A 23,932-nucleotide genomic window follows, 5' to 3' on the forward strand; every position below is an offset into this window, starting at 1 on the left:
CTCCAAAGAGGTGTCGCACTGCTGCCCGCCGTTCGTACTCGGCTATAAAAAGGAGGGCCCTATCAATGAGCTTAGTGAAATGTTCATGGGCAAAATTTTTTATAGGGCAAATCTATGGTCGGAGACCCTAATCTGAACCTGGATGGGAAATTTCTTGATAAGATCCCCGTTTGGTTCCCAGATAAAGATTTACTTTTCTCAATATAAATATGTACATGTTTTGGCAAATTTTCACATAATGATTACAATTGCCCATACGGACACAAAAAACACATACACACTTACATACACACACACATTATGTGTGCTTGCTTGTAGGTAGAATAAAGTACTACACATTTAGAGAAATAATAAACAAGAAGCATTAAACGTATTCAGTTTTTATTTCATTATTAGGGTTAGTTAAACTTGTTACTTGAGGTTTGCATGACAACTGGTTATATCAATTATAATAACAAAACACGATGAAAACGAACTCAGCAGCGCAAACTGAAACGTTCAACGTTGAGTGCCCAACTCAACGGGAGGACTGTGAAAGGAAGTAGGTGGCAGCGGCAGCGGCAACGGCGGCGGTGGTGGTGGAAATTTGCCCAAGAAAAAAGCGACAAATGGCGAAAATTCATTGTGTTTTCATATAAACAAATTGACTTGAGCTGTTCTCTTGGAACGGCGTGTCCGTCCATAGCCATTGCATGGGGCAACTACACTAAACATTTTGGGTATTTAATAATACCCTGGGATAATTGCCCCTCACCGTGGTCGTCGTCAGTTGTGCAACGCTAGTAGCAGGAGTAGTAGGGGTAGTAGTAGTAGGACAATTAACATAAATATAATTTTTACGGTAATAAACATCTAATGAAAATTAACCAACTTAAGCAAACACCCCCGCCGTTGACATGACCTTTCAGAGGCACACACTCTCTCTCTCTCTCTCTCTCTCTCTCGCATATACACTACGGAATCCTAATCCCTAATTGTTTAGACGTTCTCAGGGAGGATCGCAGTCCCGAGCCCAGGGAAGCGTTGACTTGTAAGAGTTGTTTTATCTTTTATCACCTTTTGTCACCCACAAGCTTACATCCAACCCTGGACTAGACTATGAAGGACAAGCGTCACACTGTAACATTGACGAAATGTTTGGACAGCGGGAATTTCTCGTTTTTTGTTTTTGTTGTTGCTGCTGCTTTTTGCTTTACTGCTTTGTTATTAATACAGAAATTAACATATTAGTACATGATAACTATTATTTTTATGATTATTGTGGTTTGCCAGTGGTGGAGTGGCGTACAATGGCGAAAGGACAAAGGATAAAAAGATAATTTTGTGATTGTTGTTTGGGATTAAATTGTAGACATTTTTTTTGTGTACCCGTAATTAACATTAACACATGTTCAGCTCTTGGCCAACAGAGTGTGGGTCACAATGATATGTTAAGCGGTGGGGAAGGTAGGAAAGATGTTGTTTACACACTGGTTAAAATTTATTAAAAAATTAAAAAAAAATGCAAAATATAATAAATAATTAAAAAAAACTTAAAATAGCAATGCTTTCAGAGGGCTGATTAAGTCAAATCGAGGGATTTATGTGAAAGCTAGGTTTAGGTTAAATGGGTAGTAGTAATGGGTATGGGTATGTGAGATGAGATAGAGAGAGAGACATAGATAGAGAGATTGACTGTCCCAAATTTCAGCAAAATCGGATAGTAAATGTGGATTTAATGGACCTATGATCCTAAGCCGGCGGATCGGTCTATATAGCCGCTATATCCAAATCTGAACCGATCAGGGTCGAAGGATCTAACTTAACTCATTGTCCCAAATTTCAGCAAAATCGGATAATAAATGTGTCTTTTATGGGCCTAAGACCCTAAATCGGCTGATCGATCTATATCGGGGCTATATCAAGATATAGTCCGATATAGCCCATCTTCGAACTTAACCTGCTTATGGACAAAAAAAAGACTCTGTGCAAAGTTTCAGCTCAATATCTCTATTTTTAAAGATTGTAGCGTAATTTCAACAGACAGACGGACAGACATTGCTAGATCATCTTAAATTTTTACGTTGATCTAGAATATATATATTTTATGGGGTCAGAAATGGATATTTCTATATATCGCAAACGGAATGGCAAAATGAATATACCCCCGTCCTTCGGTGGTGGGTATGAAAACGTGTTCGGCCATGCGGAACTTTGGATACCCACCATATAACAACTCTCTACCATGTCCATAGTAATATGAAAATGTGCTCATTCAGATCCCGAGAACTCTTATACAAGTCAAAGTTTCAGCGAAAACGGAAAACAAATTCGTTTTTTGTGGGATTAAGACCCTACATTGGAAGATCGGTCTATACGGCAGCTATATCAATATACTCTGATCTGGATCATATTTGGGTCGGATGTGGGGAGCCTTAAAACAACTCACTTTTTCAAATTTCAACGAAATCGGATAATAAATAAAGCTTTCATGGGCTTCATCGTCCGATCTTAACCATATTTAGGTTAGATGTCGCGAGAATTAAAACAACTCCCTATGTAAAATTTCAGCGAAATTGTAAAATAAATGCAGCTTCGATGGGTTTCAGACGCTTTACCGGCAGACCAGTCTATACGGCAGCTATAGCTAAATACAGTCCGATCTGAACCATATTTAAGTCAAATGTCAAGAGGCATTGTTACAAAAACATTGTTACAAAAACCGCCCTCGACTATGGCTGAACAGTTCAAAATTCACCTGTTCTGGGTGCCGGGCCACAGAGATACCCCAGGGAATCGGATGAGCTTGCGAGACTAGGAACTACCCTACACTTTCCAGAGATACTGGATCTGTGGGTATGCCTCTAGCGACGTGTAAGCTAAGTACTAAGGATCAGGCCCGAAAGCCAACGATTATATATAGAGGGTTACAAAGAGGGGGCTGTGAGCATTCCAAAACTATGTGGCCTAATCTAGACTTGAAGAGATCTACAGCATTGCTGTCGCTGGCTAGAACAGACGTCTCAGACATTGTGTCCGTCATGACAGGTCAGCGATCTGGTCCTTATTCAACAGGGATGTCGTGGAGCGGAACACAAATCGCTTTATTAAATTCCAGCGAAATCGGACAATAATACGCCTATTATGGGCCCAAAACCTTAAATCGCGAGATCGATCTATTGTATACGACAGCTATCTATATCCAAATCTGGACGAATATGGGTCAAATACAATAAAACAAGCATGTAGAAGCATCTGACATAACTTACTGTCCCAATTTTCAGCGAAATCGGACAGTAAATGCTCCTTTTATAGGTCCAAGAATTTAAATCGAGAGATCGTTCTATATGTGCTATATCCAAATCCGGACCGATCTGGGATGTATAAAACAAGGATGTCGAGAGACCTTGCCCAATTCGCTTTACCAAATATCAGCAACATCGGATAATAAATGTAGCTTTAATGAGTCTAAAAGAATCTATGCAAAGTTTAAGTTCAAAATTTCTTTTTTTAAAGGCAGTAGCGTGATTTCAACAGACAGACGGACGGAAATGGCAAGATCGTCTTATATTTTTAACACGATCAAGACTATATATGCTTCATATATGCGGAGTTAACCCATATATCGTGGAATCAGGCCAAAGCTTTGGCAAATGATAGAGCTAGATGGAGGGAGCTTGTTGATGCCCTATGTTCACATTGCACAATAAACTATTGGTCACATTTCATTGTAATGCAGTTGAACCTCGATTATACGGTTCCGCTCGGGATCGGGCTTATCACGGTCCAGATTTGGATATAGCTGCCATATAGACCGATCTCTCGGATTAAGGTTTTGGGGCCATAAAAGGCACAGTGGACAGTAAGTTATGTTAGACCACTCGACATCTTTCTTCAATTTTGCCTAGATCGGTCCAGATTTGAATATAGCTGCCATATAGACCTTTCTCTCGATTTAAGGCTTTGGGCCCATAAAAGCGTATTTATTGTCCGATGTCGCCGAAATTTGGGACAGTGAGTTGTGTTAGTCTTTTCGGCATCCGTGTTGTATATGGTTCAGATTGGTTTATTTTTAGATATAGCTTCTAAAAAGATCAATATTTTGTTATACACAATTGAACAATGACTTGTACTTATTAGTATTTGGTCCAAATCGGAACATATTTCGATATAGCTGCTATGGGGCATAAGTTATGCAGTTTTCATCGGATTTTGACGAAAGGTGGCCCGGCCGAACTTAGTGCATTTTTACTTGTTATATATATATACCTGGGCTACATATGGTTTTGCAATTTCTGGACTACCATTGTTTTCAAAAATTCAAACAGAAAACTATACGCATGCAGTTTCTGGGTCCTTCGTTTGATTCTTCGAAATGACCAATAGCTCTTCGATTTTTTTAGCCTTATGTATTATGACATAGGATTCTATACCACGGGATGTGACATCATCATCGCACTCCTTCAAATTTGAGAGATCATTAATTGAACGTGTAGGCGTTGTTGCAATGTTTCAGCAGCATAATTCACCTTTTCGTTATCTTGAGACAGCAGATTGTTCCAAACATAATGTTGAACTTGTTGTGTTACATTGTCTCAAGATATAGCAGCTATCCGCAAAGCTGTTTTGATATTCGGAGACTTAATAAAATTATGTCTGCTTTCTCAGACCAAAAGTTTTTGGATGATTAACTTACAGTGTGTGAAGCTTCGGATTGCTCCTTGATCCATAGGCTGAATTAAGCATGTGGAATTCGGTGGAAGAAATATTAATGTCACTTTTTTAGATATCAAAACTTTAACATCTGATTGTATTCTCATCTAGAATCATCATCATAGATATCAACATCATCGTATATATATCATCTAGAAAGCGAATCCAATGTTCTGTAGAATTTGTCTATTACTATTCTGCCTTCTTCAAACCACCCATAAGTTCACTTCTAGAGGCATATTTTAAAATTATTTTCTTCTTTTTTATTAAATCGCGTAAAGTTCATTTGCCTACATCATCTTTTTCTTATTACATACTAACCGAGATGTGTATTTACTGTGATCTTTAATCAGTTCTAATTGTTCTTGAATTGAAAGAACTTCACGTTCTCTTCTTTTCTTTTTTGTTGTTGGAGCCATTTTCGAACAAACACCTTGACTTGCCATTTTCCAATCGGAAATGTATATTTTGATGTGTTGCAAACAGAATGACAAAATGAATATAACCCCATCCTTCGGTGGTGGGTATAAAAATAAAAAAAACATATTTAAACGGTCTCAAAATTACAACAACAAAACGTCCACCACAAAGCCATTGTTGTTGCGATTGTTGAAGTCGCAGACATGGGAATCGGCAATCACTAGAAATAGATTTGGAATTACAGGTGAACGGGGTTGTGGTTCTCTTTGATCCTTCAGCATCACATATGCGAATTGCATAGGATGTTTGCTTAAGTATCACAAAAATGAGCTGCATAGCCGGGATCCTCAGCAGTCATGTGGATATGAGCAAAGTGATGCTGTGGAACAAGAAAGTCTAGCCACCTTTCGAAACGGAACATACAACAGTGGCTGCTATATCTATGTCCAAAGATCTGTTGATCAGACAATTTCTTTTCAGTAATCAAATCTTTCTGCTTAACACAATTCTCATGGTCATTATGCTCGCATCCACTTTGAATAGAAAGCTACTCAAATTCTGAATAACTTGATGGCGCTGCTACTTAAAACCACTGTTCTTAATAACCTTCTCACAACTTATGACCTGACATTATTATTTCTCTCTTACTTGTAATGAAGGAACCCTTTAATTATCCTTTTGTACCTTCGTAAATGCAAGAGTTTGTGTATGAGTGTAAGTCTTTGAATTTCTAAGTAATATGGGAATATGTTTCATTGCCCTTAGGTGTAGGTTGTTTAACTGAATCCTCCATACCACCATCCTCCCTACCACCTTCCCAGCTGAGTTAGTGCTTAAAAAGAGGCGTATCGTAATAGTTTTATGAATTCATAATGAAATTAATCGTAATCATGCCTAGATGTGGTCACATGCAAATTTTTTGTTCTCTAGTGTGTGTGCATGTACAGTTGCTTCGAATTTATATTTTCCTTTAGATTTTTCATCATTGTTTGTTATTAACTCATACTGTTGGTATTATATAGCCCTGAGTTGACCTTTGCTTTTGGGAGGCATACATTCAGGAATACCTCGAATGAACTGCCGTGTATGAATGAATGAAGAACGTGGCACTTCAGTTGTTTCGATTAATGGCCAGCAACAATGGAAAATGTTACATTATTTTCGTTTTAATTTTTGTGGTGGCGCGTATTCTTTGAAGTGTGGGAGGAGCACACAAGTGACCGCTGCCGCAATATGTAATTAGTTGCTGGTGTTCTAGTTGTTGCTGCTATTGTTAAGCGCAATATTTGCATCAAGGTGGTAATTTTTGGCCATAAAATACAAGGCCATAATGATTTTTAAACTGGGCTCACTCATAATAATTGAGTGTATTAATAGCTAATTACAAGGACTTTAAATATGGTCTAGATGATTATGCACTACTGGAGGTGGAGATGGTAGTGGTAAAATCAAAAGGATATGTAACAGAAGGAAGGAAAGTTTAATAAAGTCGAAGGCAAAGAATATGCCATTACTTTAGAAAGAAAATGTTAACTTAAATATATCTATAGGCGTTGCAGGGCTTTTATACGGCACATCATGATCGTACTCATCGTAAGTATGTGTTGATTAGAGCTTTTGCCAAAAAAGGTATATCGATAGTTTATTTTCTTTAATTTTCCATATTTTTCTTCTCTTTTTATAAATTTATATTGGACAGAATGTGTTTCTTAATATCTGTCTGACTATACATCTCTGTGTAAAAGGTAATCGATAGACGCCAATCATCGAAAAATCAAATGATTTTGATTTTTCAGCCACGCATCATGATGTGCCATGTAAATTGCGCCTCAAGTTGGACTCAAGAGCTGAGCTGGCAAACTATCGATATAGACCACATTCGATATTTTTGATATTTCTAGTAATAAACATCGACACTATCGTTAAATTCCCATCACCTACATTTCAAAGGAAAACGAGAAGTAAACATCGGGAGATCGGTTTTTATAGAAACAAAATCAATGCACAGACCGAATAAAACCAAAATTATTAAATTGTTATTGGAAGTCATGAGAGAAATCACTGTACAAAATTTAAGCCCTTTATAGGCTCAATATATGTCAAGAATACATTCAGTGTCGGATCATTTATTTATGTTTAATTTTGCAAAAAATTTAACTTTGGCAATAGTATCGATAGAAAAAATTTTAATCAATATTCAGACAAAAATAAAATATCGATAGTGCCATCGATAGATTGCCCGTTCTACTCAAGATGTCAAAAAGGTTTGTTCAAATAGTAAAATTGGATAATAAGTTTTTAGTGGGGCCACCTAAGATTGGTGGCACCTTGATGTATAGTCGTCTATGACGCTTAACGCATGGGTTCGAACACGGCGAGAACGTCAAACAATGTTTTTCAGCGACGGTTTCCCCTCTTAATGCTAGCGAAATTTTTGAGGTACTGGGGCATAAAAAAACCTTTTCCTATGAGTTAATATGGATTGTCTATCCACGATCCTATGAGATAATACGGATTGTTTATTCACGATCCGGATCTCCTTTCGACAGTTTCACTCTTCCACAGTGCAACATGCACTCTTAACGCGGACTGATTCGACCCGAAAGATTTTGTATTTACCACGTTTATTGACGGTAGTCCTCTGGACTTCACGACCAAATATTCTCCTTTTTCATTCCCTCCTACTCCGCTATGACCTGGCAACGACACAATGCGGATCTTGTCATCCTAAGAGAAGGCGTTAATCTCCTTATAACATTACAATACTGTTCGTGACCATACCGTTTGGGTTGTTATTGCCAGTTTACTGTCCGTAAAGATGTTCAGACTCGACGTTCTCGCGTTAACACCATTATACCTTCAGCATTCCGTGATCGCCCGGATGTTCGCCCAAAGAACCGTTTTACGATCTGGCAGTCGGAAACACATCTTAGCCCCTGTATCCTCAATGTCGACCTTCAGGCCCACTCTATCCTTTAGCATGAACTTCCAAATGGCAATACCAGTCCGCCAATCCAAGACTGTGCTGCTGGCAGCAATGCTTCACATTGAATTCAAGAATCGTCTCAGGTATTTGATCCGAAATTTTTTCCATTCCTGAACGTCTCAATTGTTATCCGATTTGGCTAAAACTTGGTATGCAGTGTTTTTATATGACTACCAACATCCGTGCTAAGTACGGTCCAAATCGGTCTTTAACCCGATATAGCTCTGGGTCTGAGTCGTGTGCATGATATTCCGCTTGATCTAGAGGTTGTCTCTTGTAGCGGTGAACCTCACGCTCTAGATCATGTAGATCTACCTAAGGGCACCTGGGCGGTGGATGCCTATCCATAAGATGATGATTTGAATGGTCTCTGCGACAACAGCCCAAAAGGTATTGCTTAGACAGCATGTAGTTATATCTTCGCATTGGCAGAATCTTTGTCTTCTGATGGAGGTGGTCCACATGACAACTAAGGAGACAGCCCGTCTCAGTTCGAAGGGCGACATTCTGAAAGATCTGAATATTATTCCACTGCGTGTCACAGAGCTGACGAGACCACACTGGCGCTGCATAACTTACCACAGACCTGCCAATTGCTTTGTACGTGGTCAACAACAATTTTGCTTGTGATGTTGTGTTACCACTTCCCAAAAACGTGTCAAGTACGATTCAAATCGCTGTATAACGTGATAGAGCTCACATATAAACCGATCTCCCGATAAGTCTGAACTTAAATTGAATCGATTTCTGATTCAATTTTGATATGTCCGTCTGTCTGTCTGTTCATGTTAATTTGTGTAGGTTGCAATTTTCTTCTGATCGTCTTCAAATTTTGGATATATATTTTTTTGGCGTTTGAAATTGGCAATTGAAATTGGAAGAAATCGGTTTAGTTTTGGATAGAGCTCGCATACAACGCTTTCCACGACGACTACCACAATATCTAAGAAGTTTGCTCGAAATCGGTTCAGATTTAGGGCGAGATGCATTAAAAGTGGTTCAGAATTAGTTGGAGCTCCGACTTTGTACTTATAGGGTAGGTGTGGGGTGTTATACAGTCAGACTTTTGCCTTTCCTCACTGGTTTATCATATTGATAATCTTAATCGGTCTTGCAATGTCTCTCCATATGTCTGTTTATATCACACTTAAAACTTGTTACCGACATATCCTATTGATGTAGGCATTTGGAGATTGCAAATAGACCATATCGGCTTAGATTTGGATGTAGTTCCCATATAAAGTAGTCATTCGATTTCACTTTTTCAGCCCCTTGAAGCCTCGTTTTTCCCAGAAGCGACTGAAACATGGTAAATGAAAAACACCAATGTCACTCGGATTGGATTTTCTTCAAATTATTCAAATATAAAATGGGTTAATTAGTGCACAGTTTTAGCAGAATGCATGGAGATGGACAACCAAAATTAGGCCAGGGTGCACTTATCACATTTTTATCTCCATGTCTCAAAAAGAGAGTTAAAACTTAAACATAAAGCCAATAAAAGTTTTCTTTAGAAGATGCTATAAAACTTACAAAGAAAAACTGCTTGGTAGTCTCCAACCGAAGCAAATTTGCGAGCATAGAAAACCTGTAAATATAAATAAAGAAAAAAATTAAAATTTTTGGCATAAACAGAAATAAAAAATGTTGGAAATCTGTTCATTATAACGATAAGTTTAAAAAATAAATTGGATTATTCTACCAACAGTTGTCTTAATGGAGCATCTCACTTGAAACATTCTTATACTCACCCCATGTGATGGGGGGGGGGGTATATTCACCTAGTCACTCTGTTTGTAACACCTCGAAATATTGACCTGAGACCCCATAAAACATATGTCGATGTCCGTCCGTCCCTACGTCTGTCGAAATCACGATAGCGGTCGAATGATTTAAGATATCCTTTTGAAATGTTGCACAGAGACTTCTTATTGATGCAGGTCATTGGGATATAGTTCCCAATATACCGATATCCTGAATTGATATATTAAGCCCCTGGAAGCCCAAATTTTGCTCCGATTTGGCTAAAATTTTGCACGGAGTGCTTTGTTATGAATTTCAACAACTGTGCCAAGTGAGGTTCAAATCGCCGTACAACCTGATATAGCTTCTATATAAACCTTTCTTCCGATTGGTCTTTCACGGACCCTAGAAACTTCAAACTTCTTCTTCTGAAACTTAGCACGTAGAATACACACTCATATGTCTTCATCTGAGTGTATTTGTGGAAATTGGCGGTGGGTTCCCAAGATTCGGTCCGGCTATTTGAACTTATGGCGCCCGATCATTGTTGAACAAGCATTTCAATCGAAGAAACGCAATTTAAGAGAAAGAAATGAGTTCCTTCGAATATGTCTTGTCTTACCTGAACTAAATTATAAATTCCTAACCGCTTTTGGCAGTTTTTTTCTTCCGCTGTGGTGATAAACACGCTTGAGTAATGAGGCAATCCTCAACAATATGTCTTAGTGCGAAATTTCTGTTAAATTACATTGATAGTGTTTTATGGCATTTCTGGTTGTTTCAGCCAGCAATTCCGTTTGGCTTTTGACAAAGTAAAAAATCATTAACATTAAAAGCAAAAATAAATCTGCTGCAACTCAACGAGAGGATACTGAGCGCACTTTTTCGGGGGTGGCATGAAGTGGAGTCGAGTGTACATGATTCAGTGGTGGGGGTGATGAGGTGGCGGTTCTGGTGCCTGTGGCAATGGAGTTTTAACACCACAGGATTAACACGCAAAAAAAAAGTGCAAGAAACTGCACATACAACAAAGACGCCAAAACCTGTACGAGAATAAAACATTTTTCTTTTTGTTCGGTTTTCCTCCGCATTGGCATGGTTGGCGACAACAACGACAACGAAACACGATGAATTGTTTAAAATGTCGATGGTTGCACTCAAGTGACACCATAAACAACCGAAAACAAATGAAGTACAAACCCCAAAGAGGTTGGCTGACTAGCTGGCTGGCTGGCTGTCTGACTGACTGTGGCTGCTTGGATGACTGGGTAATCAAAGGCCATTAACCATTAACTTGGCCGGTACACATTACAGGATTGCAATGATGAGGCGGCCAGCAGCAACTGTATCTGCATCTGACAATAACAGCAACAACAACAACAACAACTGTGACCACAACGCCAACAAAGTGAATTTCAATTCTGGTTAAGAACAAATACTCAAGTATGGCGTGTAATAATAATCACAAGAAATACAATAAAATAAAATTAACTTAAGTTCACTTCAGTTAAACTTCAATTCAAGTTTTCAAACAACAGCAGCGACAGTCGAAAACTTTTTGCTTAAGTCGAAACTGTTAAACCCTTCAACATGGTTATAGAAAAAGGTCTATCAGGAAAAGTTTAATCTTGGGTACCCATTAACCTTACCTCTGCTAAACATTGCGGCACCGGTTTATATGGGAGCTGTATCCATTTATCAACTTCTCTGGATCGTATTTTGTGCTGTGGGCATAGAGAGTGTACCTCACATGCCAAATTTTAGCCAAATCGTATAAAACATTTAAGGCTCAAGAAATCAAATCGGAGGATAGGTTTATGGAAGTCACCGCAGCGCAGAGGTTAGCATGACCGCCTATGACGCTGAACGCTTTGGTTTCGGATACTGGCGAAAACATCTGAAAAAATTGTCAGCGGTGGTTATGCCCTCTAAACACTGGCGACATCCCTAAGGTACTATGTAAAAACCTCTCCCCAAAGAGATGTCGCACTGTGGCACGCGGATCGGACACGACTATAAAAAGGAGCTTAAGCTTGAATCGGGCCGCATTCATTAATATGTCAGAAGTTTGCTCTTGTTCCTTAATAGAATGTTCATTGCTTGGATAGGTTTATGAAGGATTGATAACCGATAAGAAGTGTACGAGCAAAATTTCAAGTTGATAACTTTGTTTGTTCAAAAGCTATTGTAAGGGGTGGACCGACGGACGGACATGGCTTGAATGCACGTGAAGATATTAATATACCTCCATATTATTTTCATGGGAACATTAGGTAACAGGAACCGTTAAGTTGCTAACAATTTAGTGGTCAGCTGATATGCCTTGTGAGTCGGTTGGTCGGTCTGTCTAAACACGAAAAAAAATTGTTTCGGATAAAAGAAATTTTCGTCAAGTAAACTACTTTTGTGAAAAAATTAGACTTTGTTTAAGATGACAGTACATGTTTTTCTGTGAGAAATTGTTGCAAGAATTTGTGACAAGTATAAAGTTTTCTTATCCTGACAATACCCTCATCCATATATAAAAAAGAGTTGTGTGTCGGACTAATTGCCGACTGACTGATTGCTGACTGACCGATCATCGCCCAGCCCAAACGGCTAAAGCTAGAATCTTGGAATTTTGCACGATTGTTGGTCTTAGGTCGTAGGCATGGGATAAAGTGGGATTTGGTGATATTCGTACGACTATGTACTAAAAAGTACCAAAAAGTACACTTTGGCACCATAATTGGGTGACTATAGGACTTTTTGGAAATTTGTACATTTAGGTATTAAAAGAAGTACCAAAAAGGTACGAAATGGGTCAACTTTGTGGAGGGCGAATGGATTGAGGTAGAATTTTTAAAATTGACTTAAAAGAAATCTGGTGCAAAAGGATAAGGGTAAAAGGAAAAAAATGGAAAAATAGAACTGGTAATGGGAGGAAACGTACATTTAGTGCCGCAATTGGTACCATTTAGTACTTTCATTACAGATGGAGCTAAAGGTTTGAAGTGTGTCATGTAGGTACAACGAGAAAAATTTTGATAGATGACTTTGATGATCTATTCAAAATTCGAACATTTTGGTATCAAAATTGGTACCATTTGGTACTTTCTTTACAGATGAAGCTAGAGGTCTGAAATTTGGCAAGCAGGTACAACTAGGAAAAATATGACGGGTGACTATGACCTTTTTACAATTCGTACATTTTGGTACCAATATCAGTGCCTTTTGGTACTTCCTGTGCATATGGAGCTAGAGGACTGAAATTTGTGAAGTTGGAGAGAGCTAGAGGTCCGAAATTTGGGACGTAGGTGCAACTAAGAAATATATGATTGATGACTAAATGCTATATTAAAAATTCGTACATTTCGGTACCAATTTGGTACTTTCTGTGCAGGTCTGTAAAAATTTCATATATTTTGGTACCAAAATTGGTACTTTCTTTACAGTTGGAGGTAGAGGTCTGAAATTTGGCTTCGGGTACAACTAGGAACATATAAAGGGTGACTAAAAAATTTATTCGCAACTTGTAGATTTTGGTACTTTATTTGGTATACAGACGGTATGATGGGTGACTAAATGATCCATTCAAAATTCGTACATTTTGGTTCCAAAAAGTGCAAAATAGTACGAAATAGCTTATCTTCGCCTACATCGAAAGGGGCCTGCAAACTTAAACAATTTGACAAACATTATAACATTTTGGATAAAAGTACGACGTGTGGAAAAAAACCTACTAATTGTGGCGTAATTGGTACCTTGAAAGAATATATTGGGCAACAAGAAGATTTTTATATTCCTATATCTTATTTTCTTAACGGGGTGAGCTAAAGCTCTCAAAATTGGGATATAAGTACACCTTGACTTTAAATTTTAGGTGATCAGAAAATTATTCAAAATCGTACATTTAGGTACTAAAACGTACAAAATGGTACATTCTTTACGAAAAACAGAAAATGGTACTTCCTTTATCGAGTAATTTTAAGCATTCAAAATTTGGATAAATGTTTTTTTCCAAATTGTTGTTTTAGGTTCTAAGCATACAAATTTGTACTTTTTTGCGAATGAAGCTGAATTGCTCAAGATAAGGATTTATTTATAAACTGAATGACTACCTAGGTTTTTGGAGGTCCTACACTAAAAAGGCGTTAGAAAAAACAGGGCTAGCCAAGCGGACCACCGGGATGGTAGTTCATGATATATAGAACATGTTATTCGGGGATTCAACAAGTTTTTCTTGAATATCGTCCAAATGTGGGTTGTGTGGTACTGTTCTATCGATTCTTCCACTCTGTGTGTTCTCTGGAAATCAGTCTTCTGATTCCTGACTTGAGGCTGTTTGTTAGAAATATGAGATTTTCTAGTAGCGCACACCAGTTTGTAATCAATCGGACCATGCACTACCAAGGGAATTCTTTTCGCAAATACGATTTGCATGTGGATTCGACTTCCGGCAGATGTTATCCCGTTACTTACTGCATCCAGAAATTCAAAACAAATGTCAATAAACACTACTTCCTCTTTGGGTTTACTTCGATGTTATGATATACAATTACATTCTGGCACATCTCTATTACAGTTTTGTATAACGATTTTCTGTAATCCATACTCTATAATCAAAACACAAACAAAATCCTTGTGGGAGTTGTTTTTTTTTGCACATTTAAATACCTACTTTGGGATGGATATTTCTTTATCGCGTAAATGTTACCAAAGAATGTATGCGTCATAGAACTACTTGTGGTGTTTTCTTGTACCCAGCAGCCATTTGTCCGTTGTTTTAATGATTTTTGTCATTGGACATACCATCAGCTTTGTTCCTAAGGGCTAAACTTTAAAAATTTTCATATTCCAAGTTTATTATCTGCGCTCGACTGAGCTACCAAATATACTTACTGTTCTTTGGTCAGTAAAAAATGTTATGAGTGAGAATGTGTCTATACCAGTACGAGCACACAATTGACATTATTCGCAAGCCCAAAGGCTTGCTTGGAATATTTATTGGTCCGATAAACGAATAATCGTTTGCGGCTATCGAAACACTATTGCCATTAAAGAGTTTTTGGTTTTACAACAAAAGAAAGGTCATTTTACCAAAGTTGCAAATTTTTTTTTTACAAAGTTATTTACATTCAATAATGCCAAGTTTATGGCCAACGTTTCATATGTTGAAGTGAAATATTTTAAGGTTACAATAAAAGAAAAACTTTGTAATAAACGTATTTTATTTGTTGTAAAAATGTCCCAAACGTTTTATTTTGATTGGAACTGGTAATTTCTAAACCGATAAGGCAGGAATTTCCCCATTAGGTCTTGTTAGGGTAAGCAGAAGGGGCGCTTTCATCCTCTAGAACGATATTTCAGATATAAACAATTGACCCAAAAACAATATTTCGTTGGAGTATCAAATCACAACACGAACGAGCATCTTAGTATACCCTCCCCTTCGTATGACACAAGGTATGAAAAAGGTGTGTCAGCCAATGCACGACAACTACCGAATCAATGATATTTAAAGACCAGAAAAGATGTGTTAAGAACTTACGAAACAAAAAATGAACGAAGAATAAAATCTTGAAGTACGTAAGCAAAGGCAGCAGCAGGTAAGTAGTATGTGTAACTTAACTGGGTAAGTGCTAAAGGACTTATAAATAAAAATTAACCATAGCAGCAGCAACAGCAAATAATGAATGACAACAAAAACATTGGTATATTACAGTCCAACCGACAATGGGACAATACGCATGCACGTCTGAACTTTCATGCAGGTACGTACTTAAATACATACATACGTCAGCACCATTGGATCAAGTGTAAGAGGGGTAGGGGGTAATCGAGGTAATGAAGCGCAAAAATAAAGAACTTTATCATCATCATCGTCGTGGTCTTCATTGCGTTTGTTGGTGTTGTTGTTGTGGAAGTCGTCATACGACTGTCTCTTGGTTTGGTTGGTTTGGCACAAAGGTGATTTTACGGTTGTGGCGTTATTACCAAGTCATGTCATACATGGATGTTGTTGTTATTATTGTTGTTGTTGTAATTAATGGCAAACAATTACACAGAAAATCAACTGCAACAACAACGACTCCAACCTATTACCAGGTTGCTTTCATGAATACTCAGGAGATAACAAATATAAAGATGAAGTTAAAATAATCATAAAAAAATTAATAGTCGACCAGTATAGTTCACATACGGCCAAAAAAGAACGCCAAGGACAAAAAGAAGTTCAGCAAGGAAAAAATTATATATAGTAGTTCCTAGCAAACAAGTGTTAAGTTCGGCCCAGCCGTATCTTATATACCCTCTACCATGGATCGCATTTGTCAAGTTTTTTTGCCCGATATCTGTTTATAGGCAAATAAAATGATAATGGTTAAGAATTGCTATGTTATTTTAGCTAGTCCAAGTTATGAGCTGATGGAGGCCATACACGTTTTGGGTATTGAATACCAAAGTAGAAGTCATTTTGCTAAATTTCAGCCAAACGGGATAATAATTGAGCAAACTAGAGGCTCAAGAAGTCAAGATCCAGGATCGGTTAATAAGCGTTAGCGTCATAGGCGGACACGCCAACCTCTGCGCTACGGTGGCCTTCGTAATACTTAGAAATATTAATCTAAACCCAATAAAGTATTTATATTCTTAATCGTCTTGAAATTCTTGGTCGATTTAGCCCGTTCCGTTCGTCTATCGAAAACACGCAAACTTTCGAAGGTATAAAGCTAGGTGCTTGAAACGCTTTGCACGAATACTTCCTATAAGTGTAGGTCGGTTGGGATGGTAAATGGGCCATATCGGCCCATGCCCATTTACCATCCCAACGGTCTAAATCGACCAAGAATGTCAAGACGATTAAGAATATAAAAACTTTATTGGGTCTCAGATTAATATTTCGAGGTATTACTAACGGAATGGAGACCACTGTAGCGCAGAGGTTAGCATATCCGATTATGGCGTTGAACGCCTGGGTTCAAATCCTGGCGAGACCATCATAAAATTTTCTGCGGTGGTTGTCCCTCCTAATGCTGGTGACATTTGTGAGGTACTATGACATGTAAAAACTTCTCATCAAAAACTTCTTCTCACTGCGGCTCGCCGTTCGGATTACGCTATAAAATGGATTTCCCTCATCATTGAGCTTAAAACATGAATCGTACAGCACTCCTTGATATGTGAGAAGTTTGCCCCTGTTCCTTAATGGAATGTTCATGGGCAAATTTATAATTTTACTAAATGAATGATGAAGTAAGTATACCTTACCTTAAAGAGTACAAAAGTCAATAATTTTTTATTCAAATGTTTCCTAAGAACTTTCGTATTTCCCACAACCATTTCACCATACCTACCAGGTAATTCAATAATAAACGTTAAATTAAATAACTAATAACAGAAAAAAGGAGTATATTTTTCGGCCACAAATATTTGCCCGCATTCAGAGTGAGAGTAATAAGGGCAGTTACAATAACAATTACACATGATCTGCCACCCAGTTAGTCGTCAGCATACCAGGCAAGCATATGGTATGGAGCACTAGGAAGGAAAAACTACTTATCCCCAAAACAGAACGCAATGGCAAAGAAGACGAAGAAAATGCTTAGAAATCAATAATACGAGAGTAATAATAAAGAAAATGTTAAAACCTGAAACTTGATTGTCATTTATAAGGCCAAAAAGTGGGCGCAAAAATACTTAGAGGATACGAATATCTGCAAGACATATGTAGGAAAGAGAGCGGAAATATTGCAAATGTGCCATGTTAGTTGTCTGGATTAGAGATTTCATTAGCAGAGAGAAAACAAGTAAAAACGTGCTAAGTTGAACCGGGCCAAATCTTGGGTCCCACTACCATTGATTATGCTAAAAATTTACACAAATGAATGTAGTTGCAGTGCATATGTGTAGTTTACGTGACAATTTTTTGCTAAATCAGCCAAAAACTGAAGCATCTTGAGGCAGTAGGAGACTAATTGAGAGATTGGTTTATAGTGGCGCTGTATCACTATATCCCGGAGTGAACATCAACAAATTGCCCTTACTAATGCTGGCTACATTTGTAAGGTATCCTGCCATGTTTTAACTTATCTACCAAGTTATCTCGCTATGCGGCATGCCGTTCGGACCCGGCATAAAAATCGAGGCCTCTTATTAATGAGCTTAAACTTTAATCGCATTGAAACTCATTGATATGAGAGAAGTATCCCCTGGTCCTTAATGGAACGTTCATGAGAAATTTCGCAGTAGTAGTAACAGAATATAAACCGATTTAGGTCATACCTATCAAGGATGTTGGAAATTTATAAATTTTTAAGACTCAAAGTGTAATGTCGGTTTCTTCCGAAGCTATATCAGATTATGCACTAATTTGGACCATACTTAGCACATATATCATGACGCAAGTAAAAAGGCGTTAAGTTCGGCCGGGCCGAACTTTGGATACCCATCACCTCGGGTATATATGTAAATCACCTTTCGTCAAAATCCGGTGAAAATGCATACGTTATTCCTCACAGCAGCTATATCTAAATATGTTCCGATTTGGACCAAATACTAAAAAGTACAAATCATTGTTCAATTGTGTATAACAAAATTAGGTCTTTTTAGTAGCTATATCTAAAAAAACCGATCTGAATCATATACGACACGGATGACGAGAAGCCTAACATAAGTCACTGTGTCAAATTTCAGTGAAATCGGATTATAAATGCGCCTTTTATGGGCCCAAAACCTTAAATCGAGAGATCGGTCTATGTGTCAGCTATATCCAAATCGGGACCGATCTGGGCCAAGTTTCAGAAAAATGCCGAAGAGCCCAACACAACTCACTGTCCCAAATTTCGGCGACATCAGACAATAAATGTGCCCTTTATGGGCTCAAAACCTTAAATCGAGAGATCGATCTAGAACAAATTAAAGAAAGATGTCGAAGGGCTTAACAAAAGTCGCTGTCCCAAATTTCAGCAAAATCGGATAATAAATGTGTCTTTTATGGGCCTAAGAACCTAAATCGGCGGATCGGTCTATATGGCAGCTATATCCAATTCCGGACCGATCTGAGGAAAATTGAAGAAGGATGTGGAAGGGTCTAGCACAACTCACTGCAGCATCGGATATTAAATGTGACTTTTATGGGCCTAAGACCCTAAATCGGAGGATCTGTCTATATGGGTGCTATATCAAGATATAGTCCGATATAGCCCATCTTCGAACTTAACCTGCTTATGGACAAAACAAGAATCTGTGTAAAGTTTCAGTTCAATATCTCTATTTTTATATCCTCCACCAAAGGATGGGGGTATACAAATTTCGTCACTCTGTTTGTAACTACTCGAAATATTTGCCTGAGACCCATAAAGTATAAATATACTTGATCGTCGTGACATTTTATTTCGATCTAGCCATGTCCGTCCGTCTGTCTGTCGAAAGCACGCTAACTTTCGAAGGAGTAAAGCTAGCTGCTTGAAATTAGTGTAAGTCGGTTGGGACTGTAAATGGGCCAAATCGGTCCATGTTTTGATGTGGCTGCCATATAAACCGATCTTGGGTCTTGACTTCTTGAGCCGCTAGAGGGCGCAATTCTCATCCGATTGGAATGAAATTTTGCACGACGTGTTTTGTTATGATTTCCAACAACTTTCCCAAGTATGGTTTTAATCGGTTCATAACCTGATATAGCAGCCATATAAACCGATTTTGGGTCTTGACTTCATGAGTCTCTAGAGGGCGCTATTCTCCGATTTGACTGAAATTTTGCACGTAGTGTTTTGGTATCACTTCCAACAACTGCGCTAAGTATTGTTTAAATCGGTCTATGTTTTGATATAGCTGCCATATAAACCGATCTTGGGTCTTGATTTCTTGAGCCTTTAGAGTGAGCGATTCTCATCCGATTTGGCTAAAATTTAGCATGAAGTTCTTTGTTATGACTTCCAACAACTATGCTAAATATGGCGCAAATCAGTATATAACCTGATATAGCTGCCATATAAACCGATCTAGGATTTTGACTTCTTGAGGGCGCAATTCTCATCCGATTTGGAAGAAATTTTGTACAACGGCTTCTCTCATGACTTTCAACATACGTGTGTAATATGGTCTAAATCGATCAATAGCTTGACCCGATTTTGTTTTCTGAGCCCCAACAAGGCGCAATTATTATTTAATATTCTTTATTTGCCTATAAAGAGATACCGCGCATAGAACTCGACAAATGCGATCCATGGTGGAGGGTATAAAAGATTCGGCCCGGCCGAACTTAACACGCTCTTACCTGTTAAAGACTGTAGAGTGATTTCAACAGACAGTCGGACGGATATGCTATATCGTCTTAGATTTTTACGCTGATCAAGAATATATAAACTTTATAGGATCGGAAATGGATATTTCGATATATGCGCCCATCCTTCGTTGGTGGGTATACAAAGAGTAGTAACAAGTAAAAGCGTTCTGCCGGACCGAATCTCATATACCCTCAACCATGGATCGCATTTGTCCAGGGAGATCGGTATACATGACGGCTATATGAGGTTATGAACTGATTTAGACCATACTAAGTACAGTGCTTGGAAGTGATACTAAAACACCAGGTGCAAAATTTCAGCCAAATCTAGAGGCTCAAGAAGTCAAGACCAAATATCGGTTTATATGGCAGCTATATCAAAACATGGACTGTTATGGCCTATTTACAATTTCAACCAATCTGCATTTATCAGAACTATTTGTGCAAAATTTCAAGCGTCTAGCTTTATACCTTCGAAGGTTAGGTTAGGTTAGGTTTAAGTGGCAGTCTGCCATCAGACTTACTTAGACGTTTTCGTCCATTGTGATACCACAGGAGCAGAAGAAGGAAGATATCTAGTTCCTACCATTGAACCATACAGATCGCTTTAAAAATCCCAATAACTTGCGAATGTTCACATCCGCTAAATCAGACAGGTTCTCAAAGAAATGAGAACCTAAAGTGGAGCTCCTTCTAACTGCTAGTGCGGGACACATGCAGACAGACCACGGATGGACGGACGGACACGGACTAGGTCGACTTAACATGTCATGACGATCAAGAATATACATACTTTATGGGGTCTTAGATGCATATTTCGAGGTGTTACAAAAGGAATGGCGAAATTAGTATACCCCATCCTATAGTGGAGGGTATAAAAACTTTCAAATTAAAAATTTTTACCAAATTGAATAATTATTTCGGCTTTTTTTATGGGAGCCAAAAAACTTCTCTCCAATGGCACTCCGTTCGGACTCGACTATAAAAAGGAGGTCCCTTGTCTTTGAGCTTAAACTTGATTTGAACAGCACTCATCGATATCTGAGAAGTTTGCCCCGGATATAAAAATGCCCAGGATTATACGAAATTATTTTAAAAAATTTCTATTAAATACATCAATGTTTTGGACATGACATTTAAATTATGAGATTTAATGATTTTATCGAATTGTCTTGAAAGTAAGTGAATGGCCATCCCTAATGATTTTTTTTATACTACACCTCCGCCCCTTATCGCATGCTGCACACACTCCAAGAACATATGCGGATGATCTGAAATAATGTATTGAATGTCATCGGTGTGGGCATGGGTGGTGTGGCACACATGAAAGGAAGTAAGACGGACGGAGATGCTCATGTGGTAGGAAGAAATAAATGTGTGCTCAAGAATATGGATGGTTCGGATGAACCAATGAAAAAGACTGACAGACGGACAAAGGGACAGACAGATGTATCATGCATACGTTTGTGTTTGTGTATATATTTTCGGGATGGATGGCTAAGTTAAATTTACGCGAAATTCCAGCTGACGCGCTTTAATTAATTACGGTCATGTATGCGTTAAGGAACAAAACCAAATACTGCGAACATTCAATACCACGAATAGAATGCGGTAATACACTTAAAGAAATCAGTTATTCAATAACTGCAAAACAGTTTGGTTTTGACTGGCCGTTCTCTTACTCATCGCTGACCAGCGAGAGGGCAGAGATTGGAAATTTACAAGTCATGCGGACGAAAACCTTTGGCGGGCATAATGCATGGATGTGTGTGGGTAAGTGTGTACAAAGCATTTCTTGGGTGGAATTAAATGCCAACTTAATGATCATCATAAAGGATGTTTAAGGAGCTTCATTTGACCCTCGTCCGTCTGCATGTCCATCTGTCTTTCCTTATGACCGGCCATCTACTAAAAATCTCTGCTGTTTACTTAAAAGGTGGTCATAATGCTTAGTAGCCCATGTAGCTGTTTCTCGATGTTGGTAACAACACCAAGAACATCATCATCATCATCATCATCGTCGACTTCGACCACCTTCTTGGCGTTGGTGTATGTTAGCGTATTTATTCTCTTAATACATATTGTTTTTGTAATTGTTGTTTTCTGGTTACTTTATAAGGTGTGTGTTGTGTGATAGCAGTTGTTGTTGTTGCTCTTGTTGTTATTATTACTGATGATGCAGAATATTTCGGTTTTGCTTCCTTACTTGCTTTGCTGTTGTAATTGAACGTGATTCACCATTATTTTGCCATTGCTGACTTGGTTGGAGTGTTGGTTATTTTTTTGTTTCTTCTACCTTTTTTTTTGTGTGTGGTACAATAATGTTAAGTATGTGTCCTTGTTAGTGTTGTTGTTGTTGTTATTGTTGTTGTTGTATCGCTTTTAAGTATATTCATTTGTTTCAATTTATCCCGAGTGTGTGATTTCTGTTATTTCTCGCTGCCATTCTTTTTATTTTTTTTTTGTGTTCGTTTGAGATTTGCTGCATTCCCAGCAAAAGCAAGACAAACTGATTGTTGTTGTTTTTGTTGTTCTTTTTAGTTAATTACACTTCTTGGAAATTTTGTGATCCCTAAGAGTTAAGTAATCTCATCTTTTGTTAAAATTAACAAAAGAGTTAAAAACTCTGGCATGAGTCGTTGCTCTGTATGATACATTCACAGAGTCGTAAATGTAACCTTTGTTTAAAACGTTCAAATTATGGTGGATCTTTGGCAAATCCTTAAAACATTTGGAAAACAACCATCAGAAAATTAGTCTGGTTAAATAAAAAGTGCAGAATGCTAAAGTCAACCATTTATGTACCGGTCAATATTGCATGAATTTTGGTTTTAAGTAAAACCAGTAAGGAAGGGCAAAAGTCGAGCGGTGCCGACTGTATAAAACCCTACACCTGCCCTATGAGTTCAATGTAGGATCTATATCCCATTCTGAACCATTTTTGATGGCCCTCGGCGAGCAAAAATATTTTGAAACTGTAATAACTACGGTTAAAAAATGAGAACATTATTGCAAATTACCCTAAATCTGGGGAACATATATATGGGAGCTATATCCAAATCTGAACCGATTTCTATAAAATTCACCAGTAATATCCAGAAGCATTAGAAAATCCTTTCTGCCAAATTTAGAGAAATTTTTAGAATCGGGTAACAAATGACAATTTTATTGCGTTATTACTGCAAATCGGACGAACAAGTATATGGGAGCTATATCCAAATCTGAACCGATTTTTTCCAATTTCAATAGGGTTCATTTATAGGCCGAAAAACACGCTCATACCAAATTTGAAGACGATCGGATGAAAATTGCGACCTGCACTTTGTACACAAATTAACATGGACAGACGGACATAGCTAATCGAATCAGAAAGTGATTCTGAGTCGATCGGTATACTTATCAATGGGTCTATCTCTCTTCCTTTTGGTTGTTACAAAATAATTTACTAAGTTATAATACCCTGTACCACAGTAGTGGTGTAGGGTATAAAAATTGGAAAATATTAGCCAATTTGTGCTTACTTGTTGTGGGCATACGTTCGTTGTCAATTTCGTTCACATTAGATGTCAAAACTATCACTTCTTTGCCTGCACAGCTGGTTGGCTAAGGCACTAAAATGAACTGAGAGATGTCTTAGCCACAACAAGGAAATGTTACCCAATATCGCGCCATAATATGAACCCCGCTTTAACCAACTGAACCAGTTCATTCATTTAGTTCACTATTTCAGTTCGTTCGGTGAACTATTTTGGTCCTTTTTCACCATTCAGTATAATGAACATCAGTGCATCAAGGAGGCCACTGATAGACAAATTACTGTACTTTGC

At 38.0% G+C, this 23,932-nt stretch overlaps 1 protein-coding gene across 1 annotated transcript in view; it reads right to left on the bottom strand.

Moving 5' to 3' along the window:
- The window catches only part of LOC106085125 (protein abrupt), a 260,695-nt gene that overhangs the window by 194,958 nt on the left and 41,805 nt on the right, over positions 1–23,932 (bottom strand). Inside the window, exon 3 of the mRNA XM_059364237.1 lies at positions 9,632–9,686. The gene's annotated coding sequence lies outside the window, so the exon portion shown is untranslated. The remainder of the gene's footprint in view (positions 1–9,631; positions 9,687–23,932) is intronic.

The sequence above is a fragment of the Stomoxys calcitrans genome, chromosome 3 (genome assembly GCF_963082655.1).
Source record: "Stomoxys calcitrans chromosome 3, idStoCalc2.1, whole genome shotgun sequence".
NCBI lineage: Eukaryota > Metazoa > Arthropoda > Insecta > Diptera > Muscidae > Stomoxys > Stomoxys calcitrans.